This window comes from Mustela lutreola, chromosome 13, assembly GCF_030435805.1.
Source record: "Mustela lutreola isolate mMusLut2 chromosome 13, mMusLut2.pri, whole genome shotgun sequence".
Lineage (NCBI taxonomy): Eukaryota > Metazoa > Chordata > Mammalia > Carnivora > Mustelidae > Mustela > Mustela lutreola.
Window position 1 is genome coordinate 64,923,058 of NC_081302.1, and position 21,391 is coordinate 64,944,448.

At 40.9% G+C, this 21,391-nt stretch overlaps 1 protein-coding gene and 1 non-coding gene across 2 annotated transcripts in view; one reads left to right on the forward strand and one right to left on the reverse strand.

The window, feature by feature from the left end:
- The window catches only part of FOXO1 (forkhead box O1), a 96,638-nt gene that overhangs the window by 47,915 nt on the left and 27,332 nt on the right, over window positions 1-21,391 (forward strand). The window lies entirely within an intron of this gene.
- LOC131814189 (U6 spliceosomal RNA) lies at window positions 15,389-15,495 on the reverse strand. The gene has a single exon (XR_009347190.1). It is a non-coding gene; the product is annotated as a U6 spliceosomal RNA (small nuclear RNA).

Genomic DNA, 21,391 nt, shown 5'->3' on the forward strand with positions numbered 1-21,391 from the left:
GGATTTTAAGAGTATTTTTCTGTTTTAGTTACTTCTTTTAATATTGACTTTTTCTACAGCATGTGGTTTTGCAGGCTGAGAAAAAGGACTGGATTACAGTTAATCAAAAGTGTGTGTGTGTGTGCTTGCATGCATTTTGAGTAAGTTGCAGTTTTGTTAATCTGAAAGCACACTTAAAAGGACTTTAACATAGGACTCATGGGTGGCTCAGTCGGTTAAGCATCTGGTTTTGGCTCAGTCTTGATGTCAGGGTGCTGGGATTGAGCCCTGCTCTGGGTTCCCTACTCAGTGGGGAGTCCACTTCTCCCTCGCCCTCTGACCCTCCCCTCCCACTCATGTTCTCCTTTTCTCTCTTTCAAATAAATAAATAAATAAATAACATCTTTTTTTCTTTTTTAAGGACTTTAACATAACTAAGCATAATTAGTTTTCCTAGGAATGCCCTTTCTTTTGCTGTTAGAAACTTCAAAGTTTTAGAAAATGTTAAATCATATTTTTTTGAGTAAACAATGAGAAACAGCACTACCCAGTATTATTTGTTGGGTTTTTAGTGAATCACAAAATATGTACGAGTTTTTAAATTCTGGAAACAAAGAGTTCAGGTTTCTATGGCATTTAATAAATGTGATTATTCATAGCAAAATTTGCATTCCTGAAGCAGTTTAGAGGGAAAGAATTTCTGTCAAAGAGGAACCAGTTGGATTTTAGGAGGAATTAAACATAGAGCTGGTTAACTCTCTATAATGTTAAATACATATACTTTCAGTGTCTGGGGGGAAAAATATTTTGACCCAGTGGCTTGTGGTTTATTCTTCCACATAGAACTGTATTTAGGGATGGCAGTAATATTTACAAATATGTGAACAAATACAGAGCTGTCTGGTTTAGAGCCATATTGCCTGTTAGGACATTTTCAGAGAAACCTTCCTGCAGGAAAGGGCTGTGATGATTAGCCTCACCTTTCAGTCCTCTGCATATGGGTTGTGTGTCTCCCCTTTCATTGATGCTGGTGGCTTGGTGTTGTTGCCTAGTACTGCTCTGATACTGGGCTGAAAGCATCCTACTCAGTTCTAGTAGAGATATGTAGAACACCCAGGAGGGTGAACATATGAAGAGAACCACATACGGAAAATAACTATGTATTCCAAAGTTTAGGAGAATTAGAAAAAAAATTATCTGGTCAAGGTAATTATGAAATATTGGGAGTTACATGTCGTCATAGGTGCACATGAACACACGTGCACATGTGCGCGCGCGCACACACACACACACACACACAGTACCACTGTTCAGATTTTCCAGAAGGTGGACTTGCAGGAACAAGTAACATGCAACTCTTACACACTTAAAAAGTGTTCATATAAAGTGCTTCTTATTCTTGGGTGGCAAGTTTTTTGTTTTTTGGTCCCCCCTCCCCCATAATCGAGCTCGAAACAATTCAGGCTAATTCTATCAGTTTAAACCTAAATCAGACATTAAAAAAACAAAACAAAACACCTTTTTATCCCCGTTTGGCACAAAAGTGTTTAAGGTATGTCTTGGTGGCCACACCAGCATCTACTGTTAAAAGCTCCTCTAGTTGGCTTTCACTGGTCAAGGTAATTATGGTAATAATCCATGCTCTCCATTCCCTCTCCATAAAACCCCTTACTGCTTGAGCTACCCTCTGCCTTAGTTGATTTTCTTTTGAAACTTCGTTGTGCTTTTTCAGACATGTTTGTGCAGCTTTACTTGTTTTCCCAATTAATAAAAATTATTGAATGAACCCATTAAATACGAATGAAATAATGGTTTTTAGGAAAACTGCATTGAACATTTTGGGAAGACTTAAGTTGCTATTAAGTTAGGTGTGATCCGACCCTATAAAAGATTGGGGGGAAAGCATGAAGAATTCTGTAGTTGGATTGCTATACTAGGGGCAGATTCCTTCTCTACTTTAGAGAAATAAAAAATGCAAGTATTTGATGACAGTGCATTGTAGATTGATAAAGAAAGACTAGAAATCCAACCAGAGGAACTTGCCTCAAAGAAACTTTTTGTTGCTGTTATTTTGTTTTTTTACTTTATCTCAAGCACTTTTACATGTATATTTTTAAGTTAAATGTTTAAATCCTATATTCCTTTAAATAAAATTCTGTACTTTTTTTTGTGGGGGGGATTAATTGACCAAGAAGGGTTTTGATCTAGTTTGGATTTGATTGGATAACAGACCTGTTTTGACCTAAGGGTCAGTGTTACTAAGAATATCAACTACTGGGATGCTTGAGTGGATCACTGGGTTGAGTGTCTGACTTGTGGTTTCAGCTCAGGTCATGATCTCAGGGTCATGAAATCAAGCCCCATGTTTGGCTCTGTACTCTGCAGGGAGTCTACTTGAGATTCTCTCTCTGCCTATCCTCCTGCTTGTGTATTCTTGCCCCCCCCCCAATAAATAAATCTTAAGAAAGCAAAAAACACAAACTACTAAAAAGCCACATTCACCTTATCACCGTGTATTGAAATGGTAGATTTATCTTTTAAGATGTGCTGAGAGATGTAACATACAAATAAAAGGCATAGGCATAGTAAATTGAAAGAGACTTGAAAGATTATTAGCAGGGTCTTCAGTTAAATGACCAAGGAGATGGCCCTAACAATGGTGTAGCTGTTGAGTGACTAAGACAGTGAGTGGGTGAGTTGAATGTATTGTGTTCACATTCATCCCTTACTCATCCCGCACAAGATTGCCTCTAGATTGGGACCTTGAACTCTGCGCCGATTTTATGGTAGTATGAGTAACATGCAGAAAATTGTGCTCATCAAGTCGACAAGCTTGGTAGTATGGTTTGGTAGTTGGTAGTATGCTGTTTTTTATTGCATTTGGGACTATCTTACATGCGTCAGCTCAAAAGAATATGTTGTTAATCTCTGGTACAAATCCTGGAAAAGCCTTAAAATGATTGGCAGTTACTAGCCAGAGATGGTAAATTATGCCTGCTAGATGGGATGCATTGTGTTGGGATGAAATTAAAGTAACAGGGTTTTTTTTTTTGTTTGTTTGTTTTGTTTTTTTGTTTTAAATTTTTGGTGATTTAAAAAATTTATTTATTTTTATTTTTTGGAAAGATTTTATTTGAGAGACAGAGAGCGAGCTCATGAGCACACGAGCAGGGGGAAGGGGAGAGGGAGAAGATTTCCTAGTATGCTGGGAGTCTGTCAGGACTCAATCCCCGGACCCTAGGATCATGACCTAAGCGGAAGGCAGTTGCTTAACTGACTGAGCCACTCAGGTGCCCTATTTTTATATTTTTTTAAAGTAACTGTAGGACCAACGTGGGGCTTGAATTTAGAACCCCAAGATCAAGAGTCTTTTACTCTTATTAACTGAGGCAGCCAGATGCCCCTCTAAATGATTTTGTCTAGAAAAACATGGGCTTTAAAAAAAACTGTAGTCTCAATTGAAGGTAAATACCTCTCTGTTGGTATTTGAAATAATCTTTTATATTGCTTCTGTGAATTTCATTCTCTCTTACATTAAACATGTACATTTATTATGCATCTTCACATATTCTTCTCATTGAACCCCAAGAGATCTGTATTAATGAGTTTTATGCTTTGAACTTAAACTTTTTTTCTTGTCCTCATAAGATACTGGGTAGAAAAAGGAAGAGGGTTTTTCATATTTCCTTTGAGAGCTTTTTTTTAATCTTATGAACCTATTTCTTTTGAGAATTTTTCAATTGCACAGCAGGCCTAATTTTTTTTGCAGATGACTAGTTTAAATACCTGAAAATAGATCCACTGTCCCTTGGTTGTTTACTTCCCAGTTCCTTCACTAATCCTAGATGTAAGTTCATTATTAAATCTGAAGCTGGTTAAAAAAAATTTTTTTTAAACTTAATTTGTTCCTATGATGATGGAACTGAAAATAAAAAGAAAACCAGAATGCTTGTCTTTTGTGAAAGTTTACATGAGTTTTTTTCTGTGTGTGATTTTAACCAGTGCCTGTTCACTTGAAAATTTATATATATAATAATTTCATTAACAACATACGTCCTTCCAGGGATGTCTGGGTGGCTCAGTTGGTTAAGTGTCTGACTTAAGCTCAGGTCAGGAGCCCAGGGTGCTAGGATCGAGCCCTGCATTGGGCTCCTTGCTCCGTAGGGAACCTGCTTCCCCTTCTGCCTGCTGCTCCCCCTACTTGTGCATGCTTTCTCTCTCTCTCTGACAAATAAATAAAATTTTTTTAAAAAATGGACTTCCATAGAGTACCAGTTACCTTTTTTTTTTTTTTTTTTTTAATGATTTTATTTTTAAGTGATCTCTGCATCTTATGTGGGACTTGAATTCATAACCCTGAGATCAGGAGTTGCATGCTGTGTGGGCTGAGCCAGCCAGGCACCCACCTTATTTTTTTTAACCATAAACCTTACAGTTTGTTTGTTTTTGGATTACCTAACAGGTCTGGACTGAGGATCTTTGATGATATGTCCATTTCAAGGTATTTATCTAGTCAAGATTAAAAAAATTTTTTTTTATTCACTTGAGAGTGTGCCCACATGGGGGGGGGGAGAGGGAGAAGTGGACTCCCCACTGAGCAAGGAGCCCAGGAGGGGGATGCAGGGCTTTATCCCAGGACCTGGGGTCATGACCTGAGCTGAAGGCAGACATTTAACCATCTGAGTCTCCCAGGGACCCCTCAAGTCAAGATGTTAATGATTAAAAACTGTGCTTGTACAAAGATATAGTTAGTTACTGCTTTATCATTTTCAGAAGAATAACATAGCACGAGTAACATCTTATAAAACATACACCAAAAAGTGCCAGTCTGACCAAAAAGAGCCATTTAACCACTGAGAATTTTTAGAAGTATTCTGAAATGGGGTTATAGTGAAGTGTCCGTGTTTAGCGTATTGGGCAGTTCAGAAGATTAATTTGTTCAGATTTGCTTGGAGACTTGATGAGAACAAATTTGGCTTTAAATTTTTGTTTATAATTATAAAAATGATTTAAAGAAAATTTGAAAAATAAGAGTCTGCTTTATTTCTTTAATGAAACACCTGAATGTTTTAGCTAATGCTTCTGCTTTCTGTGCATTGTCTTTTAAAAATCACTGCTTAATGCCATGTATAAAACTTGCCAACTTGCTTTTGATTAATAGAGTAAGTTCACTGAGGGAATAATGTAAAATATCATTGGCAGCGTGACTGGAAATGGCTTGAGCAAGTAAAACTTAGCTTCAAGTGAACAGCTAAATAAACAGAAAAGAAGCATGCCTCATTGTAGGGATTCTTATTTAAGATCTCCTAAAGGCTGGACTTTAAGCAAACCAATTTATTATTTGTCATTTGGTAGAAGTTAGAGTCTGGTGAAGGGGGAGATGAGTGCAGAGCAGGCAAACAGAGGGCGGGGGTGCATTATAATTAGTGCCTGTGGGATAATTTTACACACAGACTGGATATGGCTCAGGCTCATGTTTTCAGGCATTGTTTCTGTGCAGGCATTGATCTTGGATTTTCTTTTTTAGCTTTTATTTGTAGCGGATTTCTTGAAGAAGGGCCACTGTTTGATTGGTTGTTAATCATCTAGAATTTGTGGGGCAACTAGATAGCTCATTTGGTTAAGTGGCTGCCTTCAGCTCAGGTCATGATCTCCAGGTCTTGGGGTCCTGTGATCCTGGGATCAAGCCCCGAATAGGGCTTCCTGCTCAGCGGGGAGTCTGCTTGTCTGCTTCTCCCTCTCTCTCTGCCCCTCCCCCAGCTTGTGCTCTCTCTCTGTCACACTCTCTCAAATAAATAAATAAAATCATTAAAAAATTATCTAGACTTTGTTATGATTAGGAAGTCTAAATAAAATATTGGGTCTGTTTGATTTGGTCAGAAATTTGAATGCTTGGTTTCATGGATTGCCTTTTAATCATCATTGGTGATATGCAGATTGAGCTACAGTGTTAAATATGAACAGTACCTTAGGAGTAAATTAGACAGTTTGGAAGCTCCATTAACTCTTTCGGAGTACTAGGCTGCTGTTCAGTCTACCCAAACAGTAATTTACTAAGTTTAGCATACCCAGACAGTAATTTGCAAAGTAATATCTTGAAGATGCTAGAAAGAGTTAATGAAGCTTCTGAAGTACCTAGGGTTTGCTTGGAGAGCCTGCTTCAGCATTTACAGTGGTTGTACTTGAGAAAAAATGTCTTTAAATTGAATGCCTATTGCAGGAATTGTTGCTAAATTTATGCTCCCATCTTTCCATTTTTATCTAGTTCCTACCCTGTCCTCCGCCCTTTTTTGCAAGACTCCTTTTCCTTATTCTGAGTAAGGGTTCCCCAGGGTTCAGTCCTGTGGTTTCTCTCCTCACTGGGGTTAGCCAGGTGAGAACAAACACATGGTTTCTGGAGATCCATTTAGTTCTTGCTGTCTGGGAACACCTCCTGTATTCTCCTGTATCTGCGTCTTTCCGTCTCTGTCCCGAGGTTTAGTCTGAGTTTTCAGCCAGCTGGTGGCCACATGGTGTTGAACTCACCTTCCTCCCTGAAACCAGTTTCCCCTACTGCCTACATTATATTTTCAGTCGCACTTACCACCATTCTTTCAAGAGTCTCATCCTGGAGCTCTGGAAAACAACTCCTCCCGTCAACTGCAGCCCCTCTTTCAAGTGTCAGGATGGAACTCTCTTGAGGTTTTGTGTCTCTCCTTCCCAGAGGTGCTCACCATCTCCTATCTGGACCTCTACACCCCAGACTAACTGGGCTTGCTGTCTCCAGTTTCCTTCTTCACTCTACCCTGGACTGGCTACCAGAACAGATTTCTTTACATGTCACTTTAATCATATCATTTATCTCAAACACCTTGAGACACTCCTGGCGTTCCAGGCTACTCACCATTTGAAAGGCCCAGCTTTCCAGCTTCCTTTCCTACAGACTCTTCTACTAGCCCACCTTGCATGCTGTAAGACACTCACCTGTCCCCTACAGTTTTACAGGTACTCATTCTCCACTCCCAGCTGGACATGCCCTTTTCCTTGTCCACGCTGATCTGTCTGGAACTGTTCACTGGAAGAAGTCAGGCTCAGGAAGGTGTATTCTGCAAGATTCCGTGTGTTTGAATTTCAGTAAAGAAAACTGGTTTGTTTGTGTGGTAGAAGGCAGAACACTGGGGAAGGGGCTGCTGAGTAAGAGAGCCTCCTGCTAGGGTTCTGGAATTGCTTGCGGGGGTGCGGGGGGGGGATTGCATGGGGATAAACATGTAAAAATTCGTATAGCTGTACCCAGCAGGTATTAGCTCTTAGCTTAATGTAAATTAACCTCAGTGAAACAGACTAGAACAGTGCCCACCTTCTGTGGGCTGTGATGGGCTTAAATTAGTTAATGGGTTTAAAATGCCAGGCATAGAGACTGGCACATGGGAAAAATTACCCATGCTGCAGTTCCATGGTTGTTTTTCTCCTTCTGATGTGTGGAACAGCTATTCCCCAACAAGACTAATTTGCAAATAATTTGACCTTGAAGACCTTTTTTGGGTATTCTTTTCTTCACTTGAATCTTTTATTGCCATGTTTATTGCTTAGTTGATATTGTTGATTTAATGCGGATACCTGCTTGTATTTTTTAGCATACACTTCTGATGGTCAATAGAAAGAGTGGCAAGTGTGGTGTGTTATGGAATGCTTGCAATAGTTTTAATGTTTCTTATCCCCCAAAACATTGTGCACATCAAAAGAAGAATTTTGGTTTTGTTTTAAAAGTATTTTATGCAAACTTAACTTTTATTTCCCTGAGTATTCTCATTACTAGGGAAGCATAAATGGGACTTAGGGGAAGGCATATTATATAGTTCAATGTAGGGAAGACTTTCTTAGAAGAGCTGTTAAAATGGGCTTAAATGATTTTTAAATAATAAATGTCTTGCAAGATGGTGGTTAGCAAACTTCAGTGTGTATGAATTGCCTGGGGATCGTGTACAAATGTAGGTTCTGACTCATTAGGTCTGAGGTGAAGCCTAAGGCCATGCATTTGCAACCAGCTTTCAGGTGCTGCTGCGGGTCTCTGGACCACACTTTGAGTAGCAGGGAGTGAGTGACATTATGGAGGGCAAAGCAAGAACAACTTAGAACTTAGCTCATGAAAACCGCCCCACCAGTTTGGGTGGATAGTGACCGGGTGAGCCATATTTGTGTAAATATTCCTGAAAGAACCCATTCAAGAAAGTACTAACTCTTTTAAAGTTTTAATGTCAAGTGCATTTTTTTTTCATACTGGTGGCCCAAACTGGTTTATTTCATCAATTTGTTTTTGTTCCCTCTTGAAAATAATGTTGTATTAGTTGAAAGGGTCATGAATTCAATCAGAACTTTTAGGGAAAGAAATTTAAAAATAACTTGGAATCATTTGTGACTGCCTCTCCTTAAAAATAAAATTAAAAAACCAGACAAACTGAACTAAATACCACTGGCAAGACACAGTCCTTCCCCATTTGTCACCATATTCCGTGAACAAAACTTGACAAAATCACTACCACTCTGCGGTATGCCATTTAAAGAGCCAATTTCACTACTTTGTGTTTTCTCTCTTATGGCGGGGTAAATTTCCATTCCCATTCTCTGAATTGGGACCTCTTTTATTCTGTTGTTCCCTCTTGCTTATCATATTCTTGACTCAGTAGAGGATGATTCTATACCCTGTCAGACTTCAACATCTGTCAGGCTATGATTTGAGAAAAATCCAAGTTACAAATTGACGATGAGCTCCAACCCTTTGATGTTGGGAAAGCAGTGCTGTGAGAGGACTTGTCCCCAGAGCAGCGCCTGCCAGGCCGCTGCTAGCCTGCCTGCTGTTACAGGGTAACAGGAAGAACGTGGCTCTGCCTGCTGGCTCTTGGGCACATTCCTTTCTGTTTGGGACTGAGGTACCAGACGCACACATTATTAAATTACTTAATGAAGATTTTCTAGCACATCTCTAATACTTTTGAGAGGCCTTCTCAGTACAAGAAGGGTGTGTGGGCAGAGGGCTTGAGAGCAGAGGGAGAGAGGGGAGATTTCACACTGGTGAACAGGGTCCTCCCGGATTCTCAGGGTGCATGTGAGTGGTCCAAGGCTGGCTGTTTCTTTTCATCCCTGAATTGGCAGAAGGGACTGATGCATGCTCAAGGGAAGGTTCTTTATAGGGCAGGACCCATTACCGGGGTTTTGGCTTCAACCTTGATATAGCGTTGCCATTTATAGTCTGACACAGGAGACTTTGTTCAAAATTTTTTTAAAGGGGGCACCTGGGTGGCTCCCTGGGTTTAAGCCTCTGCCTTCAAGTCAGGTCATGATCTCAGGGTCCTGGGATCGAGCCCCACATTGGGCTCTCAGCTCAGTGGGGAGCCTGCTTCCCCTCTCTCTCTGCCTACGTCTCTGCCTACTTGTGACCTCTGTCAAATGAATAAATAAAATCTTTTTTAAAAATGTGTATTTTTTTTTTTTTAAGAAGACTTTATTTACTTACTTGACACAGAGAGCACAGCAGGGGGAGAGTAGAGGGAGAAGCAGGCTCCCCACCCAGCAGGGAGCCAGATGAGCATGAGGAGGGGGGCTTGATCCCAGGACTCCAGGATCATGACTTGAGTGGAAGGCAGATGTTTAACTGACTTAGCCACCAAGGCGCCCAGGAGACCTTGTTTAAACTATGATTAAGGGCCTCCACGTGGTGGGCTGTGGTTTACAGGCCCTGATAACTTAGAGGGATGCAGCTCACACTGATAAAAGTGGGCTCCAGTGGTCTCTGTCAGAATCAGATGTAATTGAATTATGTAGATGGTTCCAGTAACAGGTGGTTCACCTCCCTTTCACCTTACTGGGGAGATCTCTGTCTTAGAGACCAAGAACATACAGAAAGACTGGGTGGCCATGAACTTGTCTCTTACATTAAACTCTGAGATTTTTCTGTAATAATAAGAATAGTGATCCTAAATACACAAGGTTATTGTTAGGATTCATTGAGATAATAATGTATAGAAGACTGGAACTTAAAGTTTTAATCTCACACACATATTTGTAAATAATGGTCTTCCAGGGTTTTGCTTTGTGTAATTAGTCCTCCCGATGTGATCAGTACTAAATTGGGAGAAAAAAGGCAACCCATTCCTGCTTACACAGTGCTGGTGGAGATATGGAGTATTTTGGGATGCTGTGCTGTCTTCAGACAGAATGAGGCTAACATGAGGGAAGACAGAGGAGGATTAGTGAGATGGCATTGGGGACAGTGAAGAGAACGGTTGTGTGTATTGCAGACTTCCTTTCCTAAATACCATAGTGCTTAGTAGATTATGAAGAAATCAAGAACTATGTGATATTTAAGAAGTGAGAGTGACTTCCATGTGTTGTTGGCTTAGAATGTAAGCCAACTGAGAACAGAGCCCACCAGTGATGTGTGTGTGTATTTAGCACCATGTAAATTTGGGATTGGTTGGTTCAGTTGGAGAAGGTGGCCCTGAACCTAACAGTGATAATCCTGCCCTTGAACCTCACTGAGCCAGCCCCTGAGCTGCTAAGGAGCTCAAAGTACGTGATCTATTGTCCTCATTTTATAGTGGAAGAAACAGAAGGGTTAAATAATTTATCTAAGGTCATACAGCTTGCAACTGGCAGGCATTTGAGTAAAGATCTCTAAAGAAAGCCATGTTGCTTCCTAAGGCTAGGTTTTAAAATTTTATTCCTCAAATATGGATTAGCCCACAAAGACTTGAGGATAGTCTTCAGAAGGCTTATGTTTTCACTAAGGCACCATGAGACCAGGGACAGAAATGGTAGTACCGTTAATAATTTTGTACCTGGATTAGAACAACCCAGCTCCATTGTCTCGGCCCAGGCAGCTGGGCTGTCAGAATGAAAGCCTCAGTACTCCTAGAAAACAACAGAGTGCCCATTTGAGAGCAGATGGGTGTTATTTTCTTTTCTGTAAGGAAAGATGAGCTTTCATGCAAATGAATAGTAGGTCCATTTGGCCACTCAAGAGGACTTAAATCAGATTCCATAACTATCAACCTTGACTGTCTCTTTGTCATATGACAAAACACATAGACTGTGTTACTCCCTGCTGAGCCCAGAGCAAATTCTGTTGTATTAAATAATCACACTGCTTTTTTATTCTTAATTGGACTGAAACTCCTTCCTCCCCTCTGAAAAGTTATATTCACATTTCTACAGACCCAGTCAATCACCAAAAGGAGAACTCAAATGTCAGTGTTTTTGGGGAACCTGCCTACACTGTGGTGAGAATGCAAGCTGGTGCAACCACTCTGGAAAACAGCAGGGAAGTTCCTCAAAAACTTGAAAATAGAGCTATCCTATGACCCAGCAATAGCACTACTAGTTATTTACCCTAAAGATACAAATGTAGTGATCTGAAGGGGCACGTGCACCCGAATGTTTATAGCAGCAATGTCCACAATAGCCAAACTATGGAAAGAACCTAGATGTCCATCAACAGATGAGTGGATAAAGAAGATGTGGCATATATACACAATGGAATACTATGCAGCCATCAAAAGAAATGAAATCTTGCCATTTGCGACGAGGTGGATGGAACTAGAGGGTATTATGCTAAGCGAAATAAGTCAATCAGAGAAGGACAATTATCATATATGAACTCCCTGATATGAGGAAGTTGAGAGGCGACGTAGGGGGTTTTGGGGGGTAGGAAAAGAATAAATGAAACAAGATGGGATCAGGAGGGAGACAGACCATAAGAGACTCTTAATCTCACAAAACAAACTGAGGGTTGCCTGGGGGTGAGGGGTAGGGAGAGGGTGGTGGGGTTATGGACATTGGGAAGGGTATGTGCTCTGGTGAGTGCTGTGAAGTATAAACCTGGTGATGCACAGACCTGTACCCCTGGGGCTAATAATACACTATATGTTGATTTTAAAAAAAAAAAAAAAAAAGAAAGGAAAGAAAAATGTCACTGTTTTGTAGCTAGCAGACCAAGATGTGAAATAAATATACCTTGAAATGTAACTTTCATACTTCGTGTTTTTTATGCCTTGATACTTGAAGTATGGTTCATGGATTGGGTTGATGGCATCAGCATCACCAGAGAGCTTGTTAGAATCTAAGGCTTGATCCCAGGCATACTGAATCAGCCTGTCTTTTGACAAGATCCTGGGTGATTCCTATGCATGTTCAAGTATGAGAAGCACTGGTTTTTATGGTATTCAACCCCCTCCAAGTTAAGGGTTAAGCTTACTGAATGGAAGCTTTCTTCTTCTCTACAAAGTTCATTTCAAGGATAAAATTTTGTATTTTGAGCCCTAAAGAATAGAAATGTCAGGTTTGGCTGTTTAGCATCAAGGGGCATCTTTCCATTTCTAACATAGTCTGAATTATTTATTAAACCTCTTAATCTCAGTTTTTCTATACTGTCTTTGTATTCTGTTTGTAATGTAAAGCTAGTAGGGTGTTTCTTTATTTGGGGGGAGAAGAGTTAATCTTGGCCTCTTGAGAGTATACAAATCCCAACCAAATTACAGACATATCTCCTGTCCATCCCACTCAAGAGGGAAGCTGGTAACCACTCATCGTATCCCGCTGGCTTCTCCAGCAGCACATCTTTTCTCTGGGCTCCCACCTCTTGGTTTATTGTCTATGCATCCTCCCCTCTTAGCAGGTGACCTGGGCCTGACTCCTGTCACTTACTGCCTTTGTGACCAGGGCCTCAGTTTCCTCACCCCCACAATGAAGTTGTTGGATTCCTACACTCTGGAGAGCCTCACCAGCCCATTTTTGCCCTCTCCAGCCAGCTCTTCCATGACCTGTGGCCACGTCTGCCTGAACTCCTGACACCTCTTCTTTCTTCTCTTACCTTCCTTCTCCAATCGTACTGCCCTGCCTTCTGCTAGGCTCTTCCTGCTCTCACACATCTCCTTAAACTCCAGAATAGCCTAGAAGTGATCAATATGTGGTTTTTCTGTACTGTCAAGGAGGAGGGAGATTCCATGTTCAAGGACTCAGAGTTAACTTGTGAATTTATTTGAATTCATATTAAGTCTCCACTTGATGATTGTACAGTTCTCTCGGAAGTGCTTCAAGCAGAAGCACCCCTTTATGAAATAATGCCTCTCCCCCACCCATTTTTAGGGAGGAGTCTCACTTAAGTTTTTTAAATTCAGAGAAAGTAGGAAATCTTGGATCATTTTAGTATTAGCTGTAGGTTGTTGTCAAGCCAGCTCTTGTCTAAGGGGACCTCATTAGGCAGTGCTCTATAATGGTGACAGGGCAGCTTAAAATGTCTAAGTAAATGTAAATGATCTCAGAGCCAGTAGTTGAGTTTCACTTGAAAGCCAATGAAACATCTAATTAAGGAGCAAAGAAGGATGTCAGAAGGATCCAAAGGCCTGCATTTTTGTTATATTGTGGTAGATTTTACTGGAAGACAGAGGATTCTTTATATAATAAATCTGAAAAAAAAAAAAAAGAAGCAAATAACAAAAAATTTCCCTTTTCTTTACTTGTGGTGTAAACAGAAACAGCTCATAGATGGGAATGTCCAGTAGTTTGTATTACTTATTACCAGGTTCAAATTTGAACTTGAAATATTTTTTAAGATACGGGAGGAGTAGGGAGAGAGAGAGAGAGGATCTTAAGTAGGCTCCATGCTCAGCACAGAGTTCCACAAGTCTAGATCCAAGGACCCTGAGATCATGACCTGAGCTGAAACAAGAGTTGGACAGTTAATTGACTGAGCCACCCAGGTGCCTGAAACATTCTACAGTGGTAAAAGCTTTTCTTTACAACATGTATAATTAATTACCTTGCTAAGCTTTTTTAACATTACATAAGGAGAAAACAGTAACATCTTGGAATGATTGTAAACTGGCACTTAAGACCCTGGAAGTGAACTGTTTTCTAATTACTGTATTATATGTGTGACTCGATTCCGTACTCCTCCTCCTTGGATCTTAGGTTTTTAAATAGTCTTATTCAAAATGCTTCCTTCTATTCTTGAGGCATAGTTGATATTTTAGCAGTGTTCAGTTTTATATACATAATTGTGTGTAGGCTGTGAAATTATTGCTTATTAGATTGGTAATATCATAAGCTATGTACCTTTTAATTATGTTTAATAGTGTGAGACCCAGGAATGCCCCCTGTGTACTCCTTTAATACTTCATGGCAGGACAGTAGGGGCGTACCATCACTGTAATGTAGTAAAAGGAACTGGGAAATGGGAATTGGGGTTATTGAGCCTGGAAAACATGAGAAAGTTACTTGTAGATTCTTTCTGGTGATGAAAGGTTTGGTTTCCTGACTCTGTTGAGTCCTGCAGAAGGACGAACAAGGGTAAGGCAGAGTTTTAGTCCTTCAGGAGCTCACAAACCAGGCAGAGCTCAGTTGATGTTACAGTTCTAGCTGTTGGATTGGAGCTATTCAGAAAATATTCTGAGGCATGTAGAAATCCAGGCATTCTTCTGTCTTGCTTTTACTGCTGTTCAAAAAGCATATGTTCTTTGTTCTGGATCTGTGAAATATGGATTGATCTGTTGCTTTTCAAAATTTAAGATGACTCCCTGAAAGCTAGGGAGTAGGCCTGATTCACTAAGCAAATTGTGGACAGGAAGAACTTTATCTGTATCCTGAGTTTTGATGGTCTGTCCCCACCCATCACCCCCAGAGGACTAGGTACACAGGTTCTCAAATTAATTTGTTTGGTGTTGAGTCATCTGAGAGCTTTTGGAGGAGGAGGTGAGAATAGCATGAGATTTAAATAAGATGGGCATTGCACATTATGGTGTCTCCAACTTGGAAGAGTAAGATGTATATAGCATTGTTGGATGAAGACGTCAGTCTGTGAGTATTCAGCACACCTAATCATTTATTTCATTTAATCTACTTGTAAAGGGTTAACTTATTTATTGACCTATAGCAACCAAGAATTTTGAATCGTCTTTGCTCTAGTTTTAAGTTATGTGCATCCCCCAGGAGATACATAACCAGCAGCTTGTGGGGAAGGGATGAGGAGGAAGAGAGATTGAGTAACACCGGCCATATTACAGTGGTGTGCACAGCCTTTTGGGTTTTGTTTTTTAGTGGTGTTAACCCTGGTTTTTTTTTTTTTTTTTTTTTTTTTAACTATAACCGTTTTTGTGCAGCTTTGTTTTTTGTTTTTAAAGTATGTGACCATTTATGTGCCATTCTAGAACTGTGAAAATAAGCTATGGTGAATAAAATCATAATCGAGGGTGCCATTGTTGGAGGAGTGGAGTTGGCAGAATGCTGCTGAATCAACAGGAAAAGAACACAAGGAAACATTCAGGAGTGACAGAAGTGTCCTTTTCTTGATTGGGCTGGTGGGCCACGGGGTATGTAGTTGTCAAACTCAATCGTCTGTTAAGATCTGTGCATTTAATTTACTATAAATTGTACCTTCTCCCATAGGGCACACTTCATGAATTTGTGTGTTATCCTTGCACAGGGGCCGTGTTAATCTTCTCTGTATCGTTCCACTATTAGTATATGTACTGCTGAAGCAAGTAGAGTATAACCTCTCTTGTTACTTGAAATTTTAAAGTTTTTTTTTCCGCCCATATGAGATTTAAACAATACAGTGATTGGAAAGATGATGCAGCCACACTTTGAAATATCTGTAATGATTTCGACGTAACATAAAATAATGCATTGGAACTTCTTATCAAAAGTAGAATTTCACAAAAGTCATTGAAGGAAAAAGCCTTTGTTATCACATGTCTTCCTTCTGAGATATACGAGGGCAAGATTCAGTGTTTCTGTAGAAAAGTCCTGTTTCTCTTGGAGCTCTTGAAAAGGTAAAAAGTAACACATGCAAGATGAAAAGTATTTTAAATTTAGTATCATATCAGTGACCATGTCAAGAATATGCAGAGACTTTTCTCACCATACCTCCTTATTCATGGCGTCACTGTGTACTATAACACATAGCCGGGGGGCTGGTAACCGAGCAGTACACAGCACTCACAAAATTCATACCCATGTGGAGTTTACAGTCCCAGCAGGAGAGATAGATAATGATTAGATAGATAATGATTAGATAATGATTAGATAGATAATGTGAAGTAAATTATGGTGGTAAGTGCTTTGGAAAAAATTATGCAAGTGGGGCATCTGGGTGGCTCAGTTGGTTAAGTGTCTGTCTCTTGATCTCAGCTCATATCTTGATTGTGAGTTCAAGCCCCATGGTGGGCTCCACAGTGGGCATGGAGCCTACTAAAAAAAATGTTAAGCAAGGAAAGTGGGGTTTGGGGCAACCCTGGATTTGAGGATGGCCTTAATTGGGGTACATTTATGTAGAGACCTGAAATGGTGAGGTCTTCTTTCAAATCTTGAACCACATACATAGATTTCTTCTTCACAAATATATATTTTTAAAGATTTATTTACTTGAGAGTGAGAGGGAGAGAACGTCTTTTTTTTTTTTTAAGATTTTATTTATTTATTTGACAGACAGAGATCACAAGTAGGCAGAGAAGCAGGCAGAGAGAGGAGGAAGCAGGCTCCCTGATGAGCAGAGAGCTGGATGCAGGACTGAATCCCAGGACCCTGGGATCATGACCCAAGCCGAAGGCAGAGGCTTTAACCCACTGAGCCACCCAGGCGCCCCTTGAGTGTGTCTTTTTTTTTTTTTTTTTAAGATTTTTAAAATTTATTTGAGAGAGAGAGTGAGAGAGAGCATGAGCTGGGGAGAAGCAGAGAGAGAGCGAGAGTTAGACTCCCCACTAAGCAGGTAGCCTAACGCAGGGTTCAATACCAGGACCCTGGGATCATGACATGACCCTAATGGGGGACACTTAACCTACTGAGTCACCCAGGTGCCTGTGAGAGAGAGTCTTAAGCAGACTGCATGCTGAGTGCAGAGCCCAGCATGGGGCTCGATCCCATGATACTGAGATCATGACCTAAGCCCAAACCAAGAGTCAGATGCTTAACTGACTGTGCCATTCATGTGCCCTATCAGAAGTAAATATTAAGAAAAAACATAGTAAAAAAAAAAGAAAAAAGAAAAAAACATAGTATACCAGCTCTTGAGGGCGATGTCATTCTCTCAGGATCCTGCACCCTCATGAAGTTTTTGAGCCCAAAGATGAGAGTAGCTGCTATTGAGTTGTTTGGCTTTGTTCTTAAGGAAACTGTAATTTCAGTTGCTTAATTTTATATTGAAGGCTTCAATGAAATGGGATATTTTTGCTATCAATTACTGAATAACAGCATATTCTGAAACTTAGAAAAGCTAAGCAACACAGTCTTTATTTCAGTTTCTGTGTGGTCAGGAATCTGGGTCCTAGCTCAGCTGAGCGCCTGGAGGAGAGGAGATGACAGAGGGCCTGAATATCACGAGTAGAACCTGAGGGTGTCTTAAGAGGCTGTCTCCTGTGTGATGTCGTTCAGTAGTGACTCTCTATCTCTGCGGGTTGGCCTTGAGAGTTACAGTTCTTCTTGGCGCCCCAAGGAAGGAGAAGAAACTATTTCCTGACTTTGTATCCAGTTATCCAATCAAATACAGCATACACCACGAGGAAATAAGAGTTGGCAAAAATAAAACAGTAGTAAAAATTACAAAATGACTGGCCTTGAATGGTTTTACACTTTCTCTGTTCATGGGACCCATTGGGTGCTTTCTCTCGCAGCCTCCACTCTGCTTTCTGTCCTTTCCGGCACCTGGTTGGCCTGCTGGGTAAGGACAACACTGGGATTCCTGTTCTGGGCCTTGGGCTACCTTGTGCACTAACCTACTAGTCACTCCCTCCATTACCAGCTATCTCTGGAGCTTCAGTTTCTCAGAATTGCTGTTTGGCTGAAGCTCCTTGCCAATGATGGTTTCTTTGGTGGGGCTTTCCTTGTCCATGAGCAGCTGTCTGTCTGGACCATGTCTGGACCTAGTTCTGGTGCTCTGTGTCTGGAAGTAGGGAAGCACGAGGAAACAGTCTTAAGTCACTGCCATCCTTCAGCAGCAAGGTGCCACCGTTCCCTCTTCTGAAGTGTGCATTCCCTCTTGGATTTCTCAGAGCTCCCCCTTCCTCCTCAGTTGTTGGCAGAAGGACCTCCTTATTTCTCTGTTGGCAGAGCAGAAATGATGGACTTCTGGTGAATCTTGCCATTTCAGTTTGAGACTGCTAGTCCTCTCGGCCTCTGCTCATTTTATATCCATTAGTTATGCTCTGGACCTCCAGAGGTCTTGCAGAACCTGTGCCTTGTGTTTTAGGCAATACCTGCCACCTTAAAAATCAGAAAGGGATGAAAGGAAGTGGACTGTAGACATTATGTAGAAGAGGATTTTGCTGGCCAGTATATAAAATGGAATGTTAAATGAAAAATTGTCAGGTGCCACGTGAAATGTTTAGTTAAATTAAGCTCACTCCCTTTCCCAAGCAATTTGATTTTCTTGAAGAAGACTGCGCAGAAGGCATCAGTGCAGCTCTTGGTATGTTACTGAAGCTGGAATGACATTTCAGCGTATCTGTCTACTTCCTCATCGTGCCTCTGCTCCCAGCAAGTCTGAGCCATCGGAGCAAGTTCTGGACTTTGAGACTGCTGGACGACCTGTGCTGTGGAGATGGAAAGCTAACCTTTATCTGTTGCATTTTCTGGATTTGTGCTGTGTTTGGTTCATCTTTGATGTCACTGGTTCTGGATCTAAGTTGACATAATTCTTGCTGGGCTACCACTGGGGATAGTTAGTATCCGTCCTGCAGAGTGTTCTTAGGTCCCTCCCTCTGTTTCCTCAGACTGGGTGGGATTACTAAAGTGGGGTCCTATTTTTTTTAGACTGACTTTTACAGGAGTTGAAGGGTCTTGGGAGGCCATCTATTTACTCGAGGGACAGACTGAGTAGCAGAGAGGCTAAGGCACATTATGCCCAAGGTCGCCAGGCTGGTTAATGACACCAGGCAGAGTAGGATTTCTTGGCTGCCTGCACAGTATCCTCTCCTACACTTCTTTCCAGCTGTGTCGCCTTGAAAGCAGGCTGAAGGAAATCTCAGTTTCCATTTTGCACCCTTGACAGATGAACACTTCTCTAAAACTTGAGTTAGTTTAACTCTGGAAGGAGTGGGCTTTTGGATAATGGGCATTTTGGAGAGAAAGCTATTTGAGGAACGGTAACGGCCAGGATTCATTATGTAAGAAGGGACCCAAGAGTCTCAGCAAGGAGAGGATTTCCCTGTTCGTGGTATTTAAGTTGTGGTATGAATTCCTCCCATGGTGTTTGGTTTGCATCATTTGGCTTAGATATTGTTAGATGTTACTGATCTAATCCAATTCCTTGTTTTATGAAAATAGGTTTTTTGTTTCTCTAAGTGGACTTCTCTTTGTCAGTGTGCTGGAATAGTCATTCTTGGACCGAATTGATGACTTTTGAATCTCTCTGTTATGTTTTCAGGCATGCCTTAAGGGTCCTGAGATAATACTGTTGTTACTGGGAGGAGTTGGGTAAGGGCCGTAAACACTCCGAAGAGGTAGGAGACAGGCTGCTATAGGACAAAATTGCAGACTTCTGCTAAAACTTCTTGATTGCAAGTTATGGCAAAAGAGTATGACTTCTGTAGCTCTTCAGATTCTAGTCCTTAGGTCCTCACATTGCTGTTTCCAAGCCCCCCTCAAACATCTGCTTTGGGCTTTGTGCAGTCATGCTCTAGTGGCCAGCCCCAGAAGTCTAACACCTCTTCCTGTCTCAGCTCACGGCAGCCCCGAACAGCTGGGCTCCCGACACACAGAACAATGGGGCTCCTGAAGACATTCCTGCTGTTGACCTACAGAAGCACTTTTCCTCTTCTGAACTTCCAAGGGTTCTCTGTTAACCTATTCTGACTTATTTAGGAGGCAGGAACGTTCATTATTTATGTTAGTGGTTAGTTAACCAAACTAGAATATGTTTTCTTTTTATACCTGAACGCTGAGAGAGTAACAAAAACCAAATATTTTATAACACAGATCCTTGAATTTGCTCTGATAATACTGTATTTTATTTTGCAGCAACTTCCAGTTTTAGGGACAATTAAATATTTCTCTTATTGGGGAGTTTCACATTTTAAGTAAATTGAAATGGAAATGAAAGTTTTCTAAAAATAATGCTGGTTGTGTTTATGTGAGTTTTTCTTTCTCTCTCCCTCTTTCTCTCTCTTTTTTTTCTGTTTGAAATTCCATGTCACTGGTGGGGAAAGCCTTGATTGTGTAGAAAATGTAAATTTCATGCCAGTCTCTTTTTGTTTAGAATTGACGAGAATTAGATTGAACGGTTTGTGAGAATTGATGGAAGTGTATGAGGTTTCGTTTACTGTTGCACACTCTAACAGTCATTGCTTGATGATCTACCTTTACTGTCCTGTGGATACATCAAAGGCACTTCTGAGTCACTGTCGTCTTGTTGACTCTGAAGGACCGGCCCTTTATTCTACCAAGGAAGCTTCCATAGCTGCTCATTCTGAATTCTCTAGAGACAATTTGGTTGATCAGGGTGATCAGGCTGGTACCTTCTACCAGTGTGGCTTAGGAGATTAGGAGGATAAAAGGGAAATCATCATATTGCTTCCCAGGCCTTTTTTAAGTGTGTGGGGGAGTGTCGTAGGGTGATTTGGGGGGGGGGGGCTTGGGAGTAAATCCTTTCCCCCCTTGACCTCAGTCTTATACACTCATTCAAATAGAAGGGTGAAGATGTATTCCAAAGGTTAATGTTGGCTGTGATTGGGGGCGGGGGTGGGGGGGATATCTGGATTTTGGGATTCTGTGAGCATTTGGCGATTGTAGAGGGTTTAACACCCTTGTTTTAATTAGCTAACTCAGTGGAAGGTGACAGGTTGGTAGGGAATTTAGTTTCACTTGTGACATCACTTGGCTTATTCAGATCAGGTGAATCAGGGGTGGTAATGAAAGAGCTCTGTTCTCCAGATTCACCTGACCTTGCTGAGAAGTGTAGTTCAGGGAATTACAGCCAGAGCCTGTCCTAGGAACACACTGTGATCAGCTGGAGAGGAAAGGTTGGGGAGGAGGAGAGGGTTCAGCCTACCTTAATCCTCCTTTCTCAGCTTCTTTAGGGTTAAATTATTTAAATGTGGGATTCTGTTTCCCAAACCCCTAAACTTCTGTTCCTTGAATTTAATCTGTGAGATTATAGGCATTCTGTGTATACCACAGGAGATGTGGGGATATGGAGCATAAATGTAGTATTCTGTAGTCTGCATTATGTAATTTGAAGGTAGTTTAGAAAGCACTGTTATATCATGAAACAGTTTGTACATTGATTCTCTTGTCTAATGGACAACCCTATGGTCTGTGCAGAGGCGGAGACCAATTTCCATTACCAAACTGCTAGCAGTTTTCAAAGGCAGGCAAAGGATACTGTGCATGCCTAAGACAACACTCTAAATTGGGTGAGCTTCATAATTAATGTCTCCTTAAGTGAAGA